The sequence below is a fragment of the Ascaphus truei genome, unplaced genomic scaffold, assembly GCF_040206685.1.
Source record: "Ascaphus truei isolate aAscTru1 unplaced genomic scaffold, aAscTru1.hap1 HAP1_SCAFFOLD_627, whole genome shotgun sequence".
NCBI classification, from domain to species: domain Eukaryota; kingdom Metazoa; phylum Chordata; class Amphibia; order Anura; family Ascaphidae; genus Ascaphus; species Ascaphus truei.
Window position 1 is genome coordinate 61,187 of NW_027456960.1, and position 15,694 is coordinate 76,880.

The 15,694-nt window shown below is 47.4% G+C and overlaps 6 non-coding genes across 6 annotated transcripts; 5 read left to right on the forward strand and 1 right to left on the reverse strand.

The window, feature by feature from the left end:
• Positions 1-1,410: 1,410 nt before the first annotated feature.
• Positions 1,411-1,486, forward strand: TRNAT-AGU (transfer RNA threonine (anticodon AGU)). The gene has a single exon. It is a non-coding gene; the product is annotated as a tRNA-Thr (tRNA).
• Positions 1,487-2,163: 677 nt separating this feature from the next.
• On the forward strand, positions 2,164-2,237 carry TRNAT-AGU (transfer RNA threonine (anticodon AGU)). The gene has a single exon. It is a non-coding gene; the product is annotated as a tRNA-Thr (tRNA).
• A 4,304-nt stretch (positions 2,238-6,541) lies between these two features.
• On the forward strand, positions 6,542-6,613 carry TRNAP-AGG (transfer RNA proline (anticodon AGG)). The gene has a single exon. It is a non-coding gene; the product is annotated as a tRNA-Pro (tRNA).
• A 695-nt stretch (positions 6,614-7,308) lies between these two features.
• On the reverse strand, positions 7,309-7,380 carry TRNAP-UGG (transfer RNA proline (anticodon UGG)). The gene has a single exon. It is a non-coding gene; the product is annotated as a tRNA-Pro (tRNA).
• Positions 7,381-7,996: 616 nt separating this feature from the next.
• Positions 7,997-8,070, forward strand: TRNAT-AGU (transfer RNA threonine (anticodon AGU)). The gene has a single exon. It is a non-coding gene; the product is annotated as a tRNA-Thr (tRNA).
• Positions 8,071-9,499: 1,429 nt separating this feature from the next.
• On the forward strand, positions 9,500-9,573 carry TRNAT-AGU (transfer RNA threonine (anticodon AGU)). The gene has a single exon. It is a non-coding gene; the product is annotated as a tRNA-Thr (tRNA).
• The last annotated feature ends 6,121 nt before the right edge of the window (positions 9,574-15,694 follow it).

Genomic DNA, 15,694 nt, shown 5'->3' on the forward strand with positions numbered 1-15,694 from the left:
CTGCTGATCCTGTCCCTGTACGTTAGTATATGTGGGAGCTGTGTGCTGCTGATCCTGTCCCTGTACGTTAGTATATGTGGGAGATGTGTGCTGCTGATCCTTACCCTGTACGTTAGTATATGTGGGAGCTGGGTGCTGCTGATCCTGTCCCTGTACGTTAGTATATGTGGGAGCTGTGTACTGCTGATCCTGTCCCTGTACGTTACTTTATGTGGGAGCTGTGCGCTGCTGATCCTGTCCCTGTACGTTAGTATATGTGGGAGCTGTGCACTGCTGATCCTGTCCCTGTACGTTAGTATATGTGGGAGCTGTGTGCTGCTGATCCTTTCCCTGTACGTTAGTATATGTGGGAGCTGTGTGCTGCTGATCCTGTCCCTGTACGTTAGTATATGTGGGAGCTGTGTGCTGCTGATCCTGTCCCTGTACGTTAGTATATGTGGGAGCTGTGTGCTGCTGATCCTGTCCCTGTACGTTAGTATATGTGGGAGCTGTGTGCTGCTGATCTTGTCCCTGTACGTTAGTATATGTGGGAGCTGTGTGCTGCTGATCCTGTCCCTGTACGTTAGTATATGTGGGAGCTGTGTGCTGCTGATCCTGTCCCTGTACGTTAGTATATGTGGGAGCTGTGTGCTGCTGATCCTGTCCCTGTACGTTAGTATATGTGGGAGCTGTGTGCTGCTGATCCTGTCCCTGTACGTTAGTATATGTGGGAGCTGTGTGCTGCTGATCCTGTCCCTGTACGTTAGTATATGTGGGAGCTGTGTACTGCTGATCCTGTACGTTAGTATATGTGGGAATGATGACCAGGGAACTGAGATTCCGTGTGCTAGGGGAGGTGTGCGCACACTTTTCAGTCTGCGCCCTCCTGTCTGCTCCCCCCCCCCCTCTCGGCTCCGACATCAAATGACGACGCAGGGTAAAGCGCCGTCATGTGACCCCGTGGCATCCTTTGACGCCGGGTTGCTTTGGAGACGCGTCGCTGTAAGCCAAGGTAGGGGAATATTACAGCGGCCTCGCGCGGTAACCCCGACATTTAATGTAAATGCCTTCGGGGAAGCGCGTGGCCTCTGTAAATGGCGGGAAGAATTGCTTTTGTCCCTGCTGAGTCTTTATTTACTCTCAGATTAAGATACTCTTTTCTATTGTACATTACTATGGGGTGTGACTGCTGTAGCTGTTACGTTCATTGGATAGATTACTCGGTCTCCTATTTTGTGACAATTACAGAGCGTTACTTTGTATTCAGTGTTTCTTATTGTTAGTCTGTATTAATAAACTGTTTGTATTATTTGGGATGGGAAGCTGTATTTCTATCAGTATGATACAGGCGCTGTGAGGTGGGTGCAGGTACCGGGCACTATACAGCAGGGCGCTGTGGGGTGGGTGCAGGTACCGGGCACTATACAGCAGGGTGCTGTGGCTTAGCTGGTTAAAGCGCCTGTCTAGTAAACAGGAGATCCTGAGTTCAACTCTCAGCAGCGCATCATAGATGTTCTTTTATCAACAAGCAAAGTATTAATATACTATAGAGTCCTCTGAAATCGAAATAAATGTCTGCGTAAAAATTAGATTGTTAGCATTTTAAAGACTATATCACTGGATTCTTTTTCTATGCATGTGGTAAAGACAGAACTATAAAAAATTGTATATTTAACCATTTTTATATTTTTCACCTTTTTTATAGTCCTCGTTGTAGATGAGATGCACGTGATTCAGAAACTATTTCTTCCGCTGTGATTCTTTGTACTTTTTCTATCCTCCAGTACCTGGGAATCTCTTCTCCTGCATCTCACTATGCCCTCCCTACTGCTTTTTCTGGTTACTGTTTCCTCACTCCTTTGTGAACGTCTCTGTTCTCTCCAACTTCCCCACTCCCCACTGCACCATTAGTTATACACCTCTCTCCCAACAACTTCTTCACCCCCTCAATAAAAAACTCCCACACAAATCCTCTATTCACACCCTCTGTTCTTACCCTTCCGTTACTTTTTTATTCAGTGTTTCTTATTTTTTATTCTGTATTAATAAACTGTTTGTATTTTTGGGAATGGGAAACTGTATTACTATCAGTTTGATACAGGCGCTGTAAGGTGGGTGCAGGTACCGGGCATTATACAGCAGGGCGCTGTAAGGTTGGTGCAGGTACCGGGCATTATACAGCAGGGTGCTGTGGCTTAGCTGGTTAAAGCGCCTGTCTAGTAAACAGGAGATCCTGAGTTCAACTCTCAGCAGCGCCTGATAGATGTTCTTTTATCAACAAGCAAAGTATTAATATACTGTAGTGTCCTCTGAAATGGAAATAAATGTGTGTGACCCAGAGACCGCGCAGTGTGACAATAAATACTTCCCTGTACCTAATGTATATAAAATTAGCTTGTAAGCTTTTTTAAGACTATATCACTGGATTGTTTTTCTATGCATGTGATACAGACAGAACTATAAAATATTGTATATTTAACCATTTTTATATTTTTCACCTTTTTATAGTCCTCGTTGTAGATGGGATTCACGTGATTCAGAAACTATTTCTTCCGCTGGGATCCATTTTAACTGGCCAGATGTGTCAGAAACTGATCTCTGTCCGGTGCTTCATTTCTACTGAAAGGATCAACAAGGATCTATATACAAATAAAAGGAACTTTCTTCTTCTTCTATTATTTTCACAGGTGACTCAGCCCATCACCTGAGATCCATATGACTTACAGCAGGAAGGATCGGGGGTGGGCGCAGGGGTGAGTCTCACCCTACCTCAACCTCCTGCAGAGGGTTCTAGAGTTACAGAACGGAAGGCACCAGGCTGGGGATACATCAGTCACCGGATTTCCCTCCCGACAGAGTCTGATATTAATCCTCAGATTATGTGAGGAAATGGAAACTATTCCAGTTCTGTGATTATGTGAATTTAATCTTCTATAAAAAGGAGAAAAAAACGTATAAACCTTTTACTATTGTAACAGGCCTGGTTCATATGAGACGAGGACGCAGAATGAGAAAAAAGGTTGTTTCTAACACATAAGGAAGAAGTGGATACAAATTGCACACTCCATATCTGTGTGTAAAGAATGACATTAATGAGGATGGGGATAAAATAAGATTTTGTGCTGAATTAAAGATATTAGTGTTGCTCGGGAATTCTAAGAAACCAGAAAATACTGAGATACAGGCATACCCCACATTAACGTACGCAATGGGACCGGAGCATGTATGTAAAGCGAAAATGTACTTAAAGTGAAGCACTACCTTTTTCCCACTTATTGATGCATGTACTGTACTGCAATCGTCATATACGTGCATAACTGATGTAAATAACACATTTGTAACAGGCTCTATAGTCTCCCCGCTTGCGCACAGCTTCGGTACAGGTAGGGAGCCGGTATTGCTGTTCAGGACGTGCTGACAGGCGCATGCGTGAGCTACCGTTTGCCTATTGGGCGATATGTACTTACTCGCGAGTGTACTTAAAGCGGGGTATGCCTGTATATAAATTGATAATTACATTTTTAGTTTCTCAATTAAAAAAAATGTTTATATATTTTTATTCTACTGCTGTTTGGAAAACTATATTTTTGGTTTTTCCATCAGGCACAAAAACATACACATTTTTTCCAGTTTCCCCTCTGGTGCATCCAACAAAAATGATTGTAAAAGAGGATCATTCAGAAGAAGTTACCAAATGGGAAAATCTTCCAATGTGAACATACTACAACTGCTCAGCCCTTACTCTCCCCAGACTACTCAGCCGTTACTCTCCCCACACTGCTCAGCTGTTACTCTCCCCATACTGCTCAGCCGTTACTCTCCCCACACTGCTCAGCTGTTACTCTCCCCACACTGCTCAGCTGTTACTCTCCCCACACTGCTCAGCCGTTACTCTCCCCACACTGCTCAGCTGTTACTCTCTACATACTGCTCAGTCGTTACTCTCCCCAGACTGCTCAGTCGTTACTTTCTCCAGACAGATCAGTCGTTACTCTCTCCAGACTGCTCATCCGTTACTCTCCCCAGACAGATCACTCGTTACTCTCCCCAGACTGCTCAGTTGTTACTCTCCCCAGACTGCTCATCCGTTGCTCTCCCCAGACAGATCACTCGTTACTCTCCCCAGACTGCTCAGTCGTTACTCTCCCCAGACTGCTCAGTCATTACTCTCTCCAGACAGATCAGTCGTTACTCTCCCCAGACTGCTCATCTGTTACTCTCCCCAGACAGATCAGTCGTTACTCTCCCCAGACTGCTCAGTCGTTACTCTCCCCAGACTGCTCAGCACTTACTCTCCCCAGACTGCTCAGTCGTTACTCTCCCCAGACTGCTCAGCCATTACTCTCCCCAGACTGCTCAGCCGTTACTCTCCCCAGACTGCTCAGCCGTTACTCTCCCCAGACTGCTCAGCCGTTACTCTCCCCAGACTGCTCAGCCGTTACTCACCCCAGACTGCTCAGCCGTTACTCACCCCAGACTGCTCAGCCGTTACTCTCCCCAGACTGCTCAGTCGTTACTTTCTCCAGACAGATCAGTCGTTACTCTCTCCAGACTGCTCATCCGTTACTCTCCCCAGACAGATCACTCGTTACTCTCCCCAGACTGCTCAGTTGTTACTCTCCCCAGACTGCTCATCCGTTACTCTCCCCAGACAGATCACTCGTTACTCTCCCCAGACTGCTCAGCCCTTACTCTCCCCAGACTGCTCAGCCATTACTCTCCCCAGACTGCTCAGCCATTACTCTCCCCAGACTGCTCAGTTGTTACTCTCCCCAGACTGCTCATCCGTTACTCTCCCCAGACAGATCACTCGTTACTCTCCCCAGACTGCTCAGTCGTTACTCTCCCCAGACTGCTCAGTCATTACTCTCTCCAGACAGATCAGTCGTTACTCTCCCCAGACTGCTCATCTGTTACTCTCCCCAGACAGATCAGTCATTACTCTCCCCAGACTGCTCAGTCGTTACTCTCCCCAGACTGCTCAGCACTTACTCTCCCCAGACTGCTCAGTCGTTACTCTCCCCAGACTGCTCAGCCATTACTCTCCCCAGACTGCTCAGCCGTTACTCTCCCCAGACTGCTCAGCCGTTACTCTCCCCAGACTGCTCAGCCGTTACTCTCCCCAGACTGCTCAGCCGTTACTCTCCCCAGACTGCTCAGCCGTTACTCTCCCCAGGCTGCTCAGCCGTTACTCTCCCCAGACTGCTCAGCCGTTACTCTCCCCAGACTGCTCAGCCCTTACTCTCCCCAGACTGCTCAGCCCTTACTCTCCCCAGACTGCTCAGCCGTTACTCTCCCCAGACTGATCAGCCGTTACTCTCCCCAGACTGCTCAGCCATTACTCTCCCCAGACTGCTCAGCCCTTACTCTCCCCAGACTGCTCAGCCGTTACTCTCCCCAGACTGCTCAGCCATTACTCTCCCCAGACTGCTCAGCCATTACTCTCCCCAGACTGCTCAGCCGTTACTCTCCCCAGACTGCTCAGCCATTACTCTCCCCAGACTGCTCAGCCATTACTCTCCCCAGACTGCTCAGATGTTAACGACAAGGGAACTGAGATTCCGTGTGCTAGGGGGGGGGGGGTGCGCAAACTTTTCAGTCTGCGCCCTCCGGCCTGCTCTCCTCGACTGCTCCCCACCCCCCCCTCTCGGCTCCGATATCAAATGACAACGCAGGGTAAAGCGCCTGTCTAGTAAACAGGAGATCCTGAGTTCAACTCTCAGCAGCGCCTGATAGATGTTCTTTTATCAACAAGCAAAGTATTAATATACCGTAGTGTCCCCTGAGATGGAAATAAATGTGTGTGACCCAGAGCCCGCGCAGTGTGACATTAAATACTTCCCTTTACCTAATGTGTAAAAATTAGATTGTAAGCCTTTTAAAGACTATATCACTGGATTCTTTTTCTATGCATGTGATAGAGACAGAACTATAAAATATTGTATATTTAACCATTTTTATATTTTTCACCTTTTTTATAGTCCTCGTTGTAGATGAGATTCACGTGATTCAGAAACTGTTTCTTCCGCTGGGATCCATTTTAACTGGCCAGATGTGTCAGAAACAGATCTCTGACACCTCTATTAGAGGGGAGTGTGAGCAGCGGGGACCGGGGGGAGTGTGAGCAGCGGGGACCGGGGGTGTGAGCAGCGGGGACCGGGGAGTGTGAGCAGCGGGATCGGGGGTGTGAGCAGCGGTGACACCTCTATTAGAGATCTTTATTGTATTATTGCAGCTCTGAGCATTATGCCTCCTCCCTCGTGTACACGTCTCATGTCCATGGTATCAGGTCACCGTTGCCCTTGCTCACACCGGTGAGAAAAACTCAACATACAAAGTCTCAGAAAGTTAAACTTTGACCCTTTTTGGGAGACATTGCAGTCAGTGATTTCTCCCGGGATATACCCGGTGTTCCTGCAGCCGCTGTGCGCAGGTCTGTGCTGCGCTATCATTCTCCCCTCACAGAAGCAGCAGCCTGTGCTGGGAATGTAATATGATGCTGCCTCTGTCCTGCTGCTGATGTGGCTTCCAACTACACATCTGGAAGAAGGTTCAGTCAGCTGGCTCGTTGGTCTAGGGGTATGATTCTCGCTTAGGGTGCGAGAGGTCCCGGGTTCAAATCCCGGACGAGCCCCTTTAATTTTATAGCCCTATGAAGACTGTTAAATACTTTTACATTTAGATTTTGTCACGTTTTATCATTCCCAATTAAGCGATTACTATACAAAGACAAATTTCCTTAGCCAATTCCAATCTGGCTTTCACCCCTTAGGCTGCGGCCCCAGTGTTGGCTGCTGCACGGGTACAGCTTAAAACCGCGATCTGCGGTCTGTAGGGCGCGATGGGAGGGGATCACAGCTGCACGCACCGGCAGGCGCACGTGCAGCACCTACACCAGGGGCTGCGTCTATGCTGATCACGCATGCGCATATAAGCGTGGGTAGGCGCAATGCGTGCAAAGACAAAAAAAATTGTCTTTATCGCGCGATGGGCCGGTCATATGCGCAGTTCAGCCAATGAGGGCAAACCACATGTAACGTCACGGTCACGCCCTCACCACGCCCCTAATCGCGGAACATGGCATTGGTCTACACTATCTTCCCTTCCATTGGCTGCCCGCCGACCATATGATCGCGTCGCGGCAAGGAAAGACAAAATTCTTGTCTTCCCTGCCAGTGAACGTGTCATGGGGGGCTGTGGTGCATGCCACGCGCAGTGGCGGTCACTGGGAACCTGGCCTGAGACCTGTAATGTAGGATCATGAAGATGCCACATCATCACCGCGCAGCAGCCCTGAAAACCTGGAAATGATTAGCTACAGAAAAAGAAGGGCTCGTCCGGGATTTGAACCCGGGACCTCTCGCACCCAAAGCGAGAATCATACCCCTAGACCAACGAGCCAACTGCAATTCTTGGGGTGAGTATGGAAATAGAAATGTGTGTGACCTATGTTTAGATAATATAAGAGAAATGCTGTACACCTCAAAAAGAAAAATAATGCTACAGTTACCGGTGCTCCAGTGTTTGCACGAAAGCCTGCGATCAGTCCTGAACAGGTGAACAAAGGAACACAGGGCACAACGGGTTTAGCAAATCAAACTCATTTATTGAGCCAACACGTTGTGCCCTATGTTCTCTTGTTCATGTGATCTATGTACAGTATGACAGTGAGTGCTCACCTTTACCTAACATGTAAGTATTAGAGTGTAAGCTTTCTGTAACAATGTCACTGAATTGCTTTTGTACCTGCTGAGTCTTTATTTACTCTCAGATTAAGATACCCTTTTCTATTGTACATTACTATGGGGTGTGACTGCTGTAGCAGATACGTTCATTGGGTAGATTGCTCGGTCTCCTATTTTGTGACACTTACAGAGCGTTACTTTTTATTCAGTGTTTCTTATTGTTATTCTGTATTAATAAACTGTTTGTATTATTTGGGATGGGAAGCTGCATTTCTATCAGTATGATACAGGGGCTGTGAGGTGGGTGCAGTACCGGGCACTATACAGCAGGGGGCGCTGTGGCTTTGCTGGTTAAAGCGCCTGTCTAGTAAACAGGAGATCCTGAGTTCAACTCTCAGCAGCGCCTGATATATCTTCTTTTATCAAGAAGCAAAGTATTAATATACTGTCGAGTCCTCTGAGATGGAAATAAATGTCTGCGTAAAACTTAGATTGTTAGCATTTTAAAGACTATATCACTGGAGTCTTTTTCTATGCATGTGGTAAAGACAGAATTATAAAAAATTGTATATTTAACCATTTTTATATTTTTCACCTTTTTTATAGTCCTCGTTGTAGATTAGATGCACGTGATTCAGAAACTATTTCTTCCGCTGTGATTCTTTGTACTTTTTCTATCCTCCAGTACCTGGGAATCTCTTCTCCTGCATCTCACTATGCCCTCCCTACTGCTTTTTCTGGTTACTGTTTCCTCACTCCTTAGTGAACGTCTCTGTTCTCTCCAACTTCACCACTCCCCACTGCACCATTAGTTATACACCTCTCTCCCAACAACTTCTTTACCCCTCAATAAAAAACACCCACACAAATCCTCTATTCACACCCTCTATCCATACCCTTTCTTTACTTTTTTATTCAGTGTTTCTTATTTGTTATTCTGTATTAATAAATTGTTTGTATTATTTGGGAATGGGAAACTGTATTTCAAATCAAATCAAATCAGCTTTATTGGCATGACGAAAGAACATTTCAGTATTGCCAAAGCGTGAATAGTAAGGGATGGGGGACAATAATTACACGAATACTAGGGGGTAGGGTATAATGATTGCAGGGTATATGGGTAACAGTTTCGCACATGGGTGTGGGGGTTAGTGGACATCTCTCAGCTTGTGGCAGGTGCTGATATAGTGTGCAGCCAGTTCTGCTGTGGTTTCATCTTCTCCCAGGAGGATCGCTATTTTTCGGTTCTCTTCTATATTATTAAAGTTCTGGATAACGGCAGTGAGTTTCTCTAGGTGGGCACTCCTCACTTCAGAGTATTGTGTGCAACGCAACAGGAAGTGCGTTTCATCTTCTACCTCTCCTAGCTCACATCGCTGGCACAGTCTCATCTCCCGGGTCTTCTAGTCCTGTCTGTGTCTCACACACTTCTCTCACACACCTCTCCTAGCTCACATCGCTGGCACAGTCTCATCTCCCGGGGCTTCCAGTTCTGTCTGTGTCTGCCTGTGTCTCTCACACACCTCTCCTAGCTCACATCGCTGGCACAGTCTCATCTCCCGGGGCTTCCAGTTCTGTCTGTGTCTGCCTGTTTCTATTTCTAGGCTGTGGGCACTTATTCTGTACTGGCCCAGGGTCTGTCTCTGTTTTGGGTCTTTTACCTTCAGTAGTAGTATCATACTGATATTTCTATCAGTATGATACAGGGGCTGTGAGGTGGGTGTAGGTACCGGGCACTATACAGCAGGGGCGCTGTGAGGTGGGTGCAGGTACCGGGCACTATACAGCAGGGGCGCTGTGAGGTGGGTGCAGGTACCGGGCACTATACAGCAGGGGGCGCTGTGGCTTAGCTGGTTAAAGCGCCTGTCTAGTAAACAGGAGATCCTGAGTTCAACTCTCAGCAGCGCCTGATAGATGTTCTTTTATCAACAAGCAAAGTATTATTATACTGTAGTGTCCCCTGAGATGGAAATAAATGTGTGTGACCCAGTGCCCGCGCAGTGTGACATTAAATACTTCCCTTTACCTAATGTGTAAAAATTAGATCATAAGCTTTACTAAGACTGTATAACTGGATTGTTTTTCTGTGCATGTGATACAGACAGAACTATAAAATTTTGTATATTTAACAATTTTTATATTTTTCACTTTTTTTTTTTTTATAACTTTGGTTTTATTGTTTTTTGGAAAGCATACATAAACAGTCATAGCATCTATTTTTCACCTTTTTTATAGTCATTGTAATGGTGAAAGGGTTAACCAGGCTCACTAATAAAGGTTAAGCCCACTTGGTTACCCCTGATCCGTGTGTTGGAGTCCTAGAGTGTCAGCTCTTGGATCCAGATGTCCTAAATGCATTACTGGGACTGTGTACAAATTATGCGACATTAAAGATTTATGTGACTTTTGCCTTTCCTGGGGTGCTGGGACCGGGAGATTTCTAGGCTGTAAGTTTCAGGGTGGGTTTGCCGGAGAAAGACTTTACAGAATGTGTCTATGTATCGGGGTTCCGGAGTTATATGATACCCCAAAAGTTGGATTCGGGAATCGAGTGAGATTCTCAGATACAGCCAAGCACATTGCTCCCATCAGACTCTGACTCTGAAAACGTTCTTCCGACTCACCGCCAGGATTCCTGCTGCAGCATCATCCAGACCAGGTAAGGGGGCATGAAGGGGTTAATGTATACCTGCAACCATACACTGGGTCCCTAGAATAGAGAGGGGTTCCTTGTATAAGGAGAGGTGCCCAGATAGATGCCCAGGTACCCTGAACCAGGTATAGGGGTTCAGGGGGAGCCCCAGCCAAATGATAAAGCTGAGAGTAATTTCTTGTGTGTAAATGTTTTAAAAGTTATTTCTAAAGTGCGCCAAGAATGAGGCTAGTGAGTGTAGGTAATATATACTCTCACTCCATCCCTGAAAGCAGAATAGGGACTTATATATGTTACCCCACCCCAGACTGGACACAGTATACTTTATTAAAGAGTTATATTTAATAGGTATATGTACTGATAACCTGTAAATGAACTGTGGGATTTCCAAGTCATGGATTCCGAGGGACCAGATAACTACCAAGCTTGGTGCCTCTGGGTCTGTGCGGAGTCAGGACATGAAAGCCTCAGGGATGCCAAGGTGTTAGAACAGGAGGGGTACTGCGGTTCTGCCTGAGTACCCGCATCCTGGGCTAACACAGGGCTATCCGGCCACCATGTGCCAGAGCCCAGACTCTGTGGAGCCTGGGCAGCGAGTGGGCTCAGTATGCAAAGAGGAAGAGGTGTCACGTTGGTGGATGCCTCTTTACAGACTGAAAAAAGGTGCCCTCCCGGCTTTACAATACCGGCAAATCGGTGATTGGCTGGCAGGAGAATTCCACGCTCTGATAGGCTGTAGAAGTTGGTGAATGAGACCCTGAAACTCATAAGGAGACTTGCAGCCAATCAGGAGCGCAGATTCCAAGCGCCAAACCAACAGCAGGAAATTCAGAGATGCTCTGTGCTGAATAGACACGAGCCGGCTTCAAGGATTCTGACTCAAGAATTTTGACTCATGTCCCATTTCTGAAGAACATAGCGGTCGCGTCTGGCATTGCATGCCGAAATCAGTTGCAGGACTTTCGTGAGTACCTACCGGTCATTGGAAAGGGCTCCTACAGAGGTCATTTTTGTGAATTTTATTTAAAGGATTGTGTGAATGTCTTATGTCTACCTAACATGTAAGTATTAGAGTGTAAGCTTTCTGTAACAATGTCACTGTATTGCTTTTGTCCCGGCTGAGTCTTTATTTACTCTCAGATTAAAATACTCTTTTCTAATGTATATTACTATGGGGTGTGACTGCTGTAGCAGATAAATTACTCGGTCTCCTATTTTGTGACAATTACAGAGCGTTACTTTTTATTCAGTGTTTCTTATTGTTATTCTGTATTAATAAACTGTTTGTATTTTTGGGAATGGGAAGCTGCATTTCTATCAGTATGATACAGGGGCTGTGAGGTGGGTGCAGGTACCGGGCACTATACAGCAGGGGCGCTGTGAGGTGGGTGCAGGTACCGGGCAATATACAGCAGGGGCTGTGAGGTGGGTGCAGGTACCGGGCACTATACAGCAGGGGCTGTGAGGTGGGTGCAGTACCGGGCACTATACAGCAGGGTGCTGTGAGGTGGGTGCAGGTACCGGGCACTATACAGCAGGGGCTGTGAGGTGGGTGCAGGTACCGGGCACTATACAGCAGGGTGCTGTGAGGTGGGTGCAGGTACCGGGCACTATACAGCAGGGTGCTGTGAGGTGGGTGCAGGTACCGGGCACTATACAGCAGGGGCTGTGAGGTGGGTGCAGGTACCGGGCACTATACAGCAGGGGCTGTGAGGTGGCTGCAGGTACCGGGCACTATACAGCAGGGTGCTGTGAGGTGGGTGCAGGTACCGGGCACTATACAGCAGGGAGCTGTGGCTTAGCTGGTTAAAGCGCCTGTCTAGTAAACAGGAGATCCTGAGTTCTCAGCAGCGCCTGATAGATGTTCTTTTATCAACAAGCAAAGTATTAATATACTGTAGAGCAGGCCTGCACAACATACGTGACCGCTCCTCCGCTTCCCCGAGCGGCAAATTTCAAACCTGGCTGTCTCGGCAACGTTTCTCAGCCTCCGCACGCATCAGCGCGCATGCAGAGGGGGAAACTATAGCCGCGCTGATGACAGATGCAGGGGCTTTATGCATCTGCTCAGCCCGGCTCAGCGACGCTTAAACTCACTATGTCCCAGGCCTAAGGCTGCGTCTTTGCTGATCGCACATAAGCGTGGGTAGGCGCAATGCGTGAAAAGACAAAAAAAATTGTCTTTGTCGCGCGATGGGCCGGTCATATGCGCAGTTCAGCCAATGTGGGCAAACCACTCATGTGATGTCACGGGCACGCCCTCACCACGCCCCATATCGCGGAACAAGGCACTATCTGCCCTTCCATTGGCTGCCCGCCGACCATATGATCGCGGCAAGGAAAGACAAAATTCTTGTCTTCCCAGCCAGCGAACGTGTCATGGGGCTGTGGTATGTGGCGATACCCTTTTCTATTGTACATTACTATGGGGTGTGACTGCTGTAGCAGATACGTTCTTTGTGTAGATTACTCTGTCTCCTATTTTGTGACAATTACAGAGCGTTACTTTTTATTCAGTGTTTCTTATTGTTAGTCTGTATTAATACACTGTTTGTATTATTTGGGATGGGAAGCTGCATTTCTATCAGTTTGATACAGGGGCTGTGATGAGGGTGCAGGTACTGGGCACTATACAGCAGGGTGCTGTGAGGTGGGTGCAGGTACCAGGTGATATACAGAACGGGTGCTGTGGCTTAGCAGGTTAAAGCGCCTGTCTAGTCAACAGAAGATCCTGAGTTCAACTCTCAGCAGCGCCTGATAGATGTTCTTTTATCAACAAGCAAAGTATTAATATACTGTAGTGTCCTCTGAGATGGAAATAAATGTGTGTGACCCAGAGCCCGCGCAGTGTGACATTGAGTACTTCCCTTTACCTAATGTGTAAAAATTAGATCATAAGCTTTTCTACGACTGTATCACTGGATTGTTTTTCTATGCATGTGGTAAAGACAGAACTATAAAATATTGTATATTTAACCATTTTTATATTTTTCCCTTTTTTTTTATAACTGGTTTTATTGTTTTTTGGAAACCATACATAAACAGTCATAGCACCTATTTTTCACCTTTTTTATAGTCATTGTAATGGTGAAAGGGTTAACCAGGCTCACTAATAAAGGTTAAGCCCACTTGGTTACCCCCGATCCGTGTGTTGGAGTCCTAGAGTGTCAGCTCTTGGACCCAGATGTCTTAAATGCATTACAGAGACTGTGTGCGAATTATGCGACATTAAAGATTTCTGCGTGTTTTGCCTTTCCTGGGGTGCTGGGACCGGGAGATTTCTAGGCTGTAAGTTTCAGGGTGGGTTTGCCGGAGAAAGTCTTTACAGAATGTGTCTATGTATCGGGGTTCCGGAGTTATGGGGTACCCCAAAAGTTGGATTTGGGAATCGAGTGAGATTCTCGGATACAGCCAAGCACATTACTCCGGGCAAACTCTGACTCTGAAAACGTTCTTACGACTCACCGCCAGGATTCCTGCTGCAGCATCATCCAGACCAGGTAAGGGGACATGAAGGGGTTAATGTATACCTGCAACCATACACTGGGTCCCTAGTATAGAGAGGGGTCCCTTGTATAATGAGAGGTGCCCAGATAGATGCCCAGGTATCCTGAACCTGGTATAGGGGTTCAGGGGGAGCCCCAGCCAAATGATAAAGCTGAGAGTAATTTCTTGTGTGTAAAAGTTTTAAAAGTTATTTCTAAAGTGCGCCAAGAATGATGCTAGTGAGTGTAGGTAATATATACTCTCACTCCATCCCTGACAGCAGAATAGGGACTTATATATGTTACCCCACCACAGACTGGACACAGTATATTTTATTAAAGAGTAATATTTAATAGGTATGAAGCCGTGACCCCCGATTCACCCAGAGTAATGAGAGGTTGCGCTTGCAAGGAGTAGTTGCAAAAGCCCGCGAAGGAGGAGAATACATATTGGCGGGAAAGGAGCAGCCCCCACGGGGAGGGTCAGGTGAGCACGTTTAGCCTATGGGCGGAGGAGTTGCCAGAGATATAGGCAGTGGTGGCGCGCACGTGAGGGAGAAGATTGTGGAGAGACGAGGAGACGGAGACACTGCGCTGGGAGGTTGTACCCCCAGGCGCAGGCCAGGTGCCCCCGGCCCAGTTAGCCCTGATTCACCGTAGAGACAAGCTGAGCTAGGGACATCCTTAGTAAGGGCTTTACCCCCTAAACTACTGCTGTGTTCAGGACTACCCTATCGAGGAGAAGCGCCCCCTATCGTAGCGTGGGACCCTCAGAGACTCTTTTCGAAGAACTGTAGCAGTTCCGAGCACCGGAGTGCTCGCCAGGTATTTCACCAAGTGCACCAACTCTACCCTTTCAATCACCTAAGACCTAGTGGCTGCGCAGTCACCCCTACACATACACACGGCCGTTGGGAGCGAGAGAACTGGTTACGTATTTGGACACGGGGTGGGAACACCCGGTGGAGGGATTGGGGAGAAAGTACTGTTGGCGTCCACCGAGGCGCAAGTTATTGTTGGCGTCCGCTGAGGCGCATAGATGTGGACGTCCTCCGTGGCGTGTTAAATGTTGTGTACCAGCGTGCTGGAATGTCATGGCATGTAATGTATAGTAAGGTTGATATATCAGTAAACGAGATTGGTTTTATAACATGGTTGTGTGAGAGAAATTCTTGTATAGAGGTCCTGCGAAGACTAACTCCCCCTCTGGCGGGACCTGTCGCAGGTGGAGGCGCTGCACCGAACCTATATATATATATTGTATGCACCCCAGGCTCTCCGTGGCAGAGGCTCAGGCCCTGTGAGTCAACAGGTAACACAGCACAGAGTAACAGCTTGCCAAGTGATAGGAAGCAGGGTTACAGGTATATGTACTGATAACCTGTAATGATCTGTGGGATTTCCAAGTCATGGATTCCGAGGGACCAGATAACTACCAAGCTTGGTGCCTCTGGGTCTGTGCGGAGTCAGGACCTGAAAGCCTCAGGGATGCCTAGGTGTTAGAACAGGAGGGGTACTGCAGTTCTGCTTGAGTACCCGCATCCTGGGCTAACACAGGGCTATCCGGCCACCATGTGCCAGAGCCCAGACTGTGGAGCCTGGGCAGCAAGTGGGCTCAGTATGCAAAGAGGAAGAGGTGCCAGGTTGGTGCATGCCTCTTTACAGACTGAAAAAAGGTGCCCTCCCGGCTTTACAATACCGGCAAATCGGTGATTGGCTGGCAGGAGAATTCCCACGCTCTGATAGGATGTAGAAGTTGGTGAATGAGACCCTGAAACTCATAAGGAGACTTGCAGCCAATCAGGAGCGCAGATTCGAAGCGGCAAATTCAATGATGCTCTGTGCTGAATAGACGCGAGCCGGCTTCAAGGATTTTGACTCAAGAATTTTGA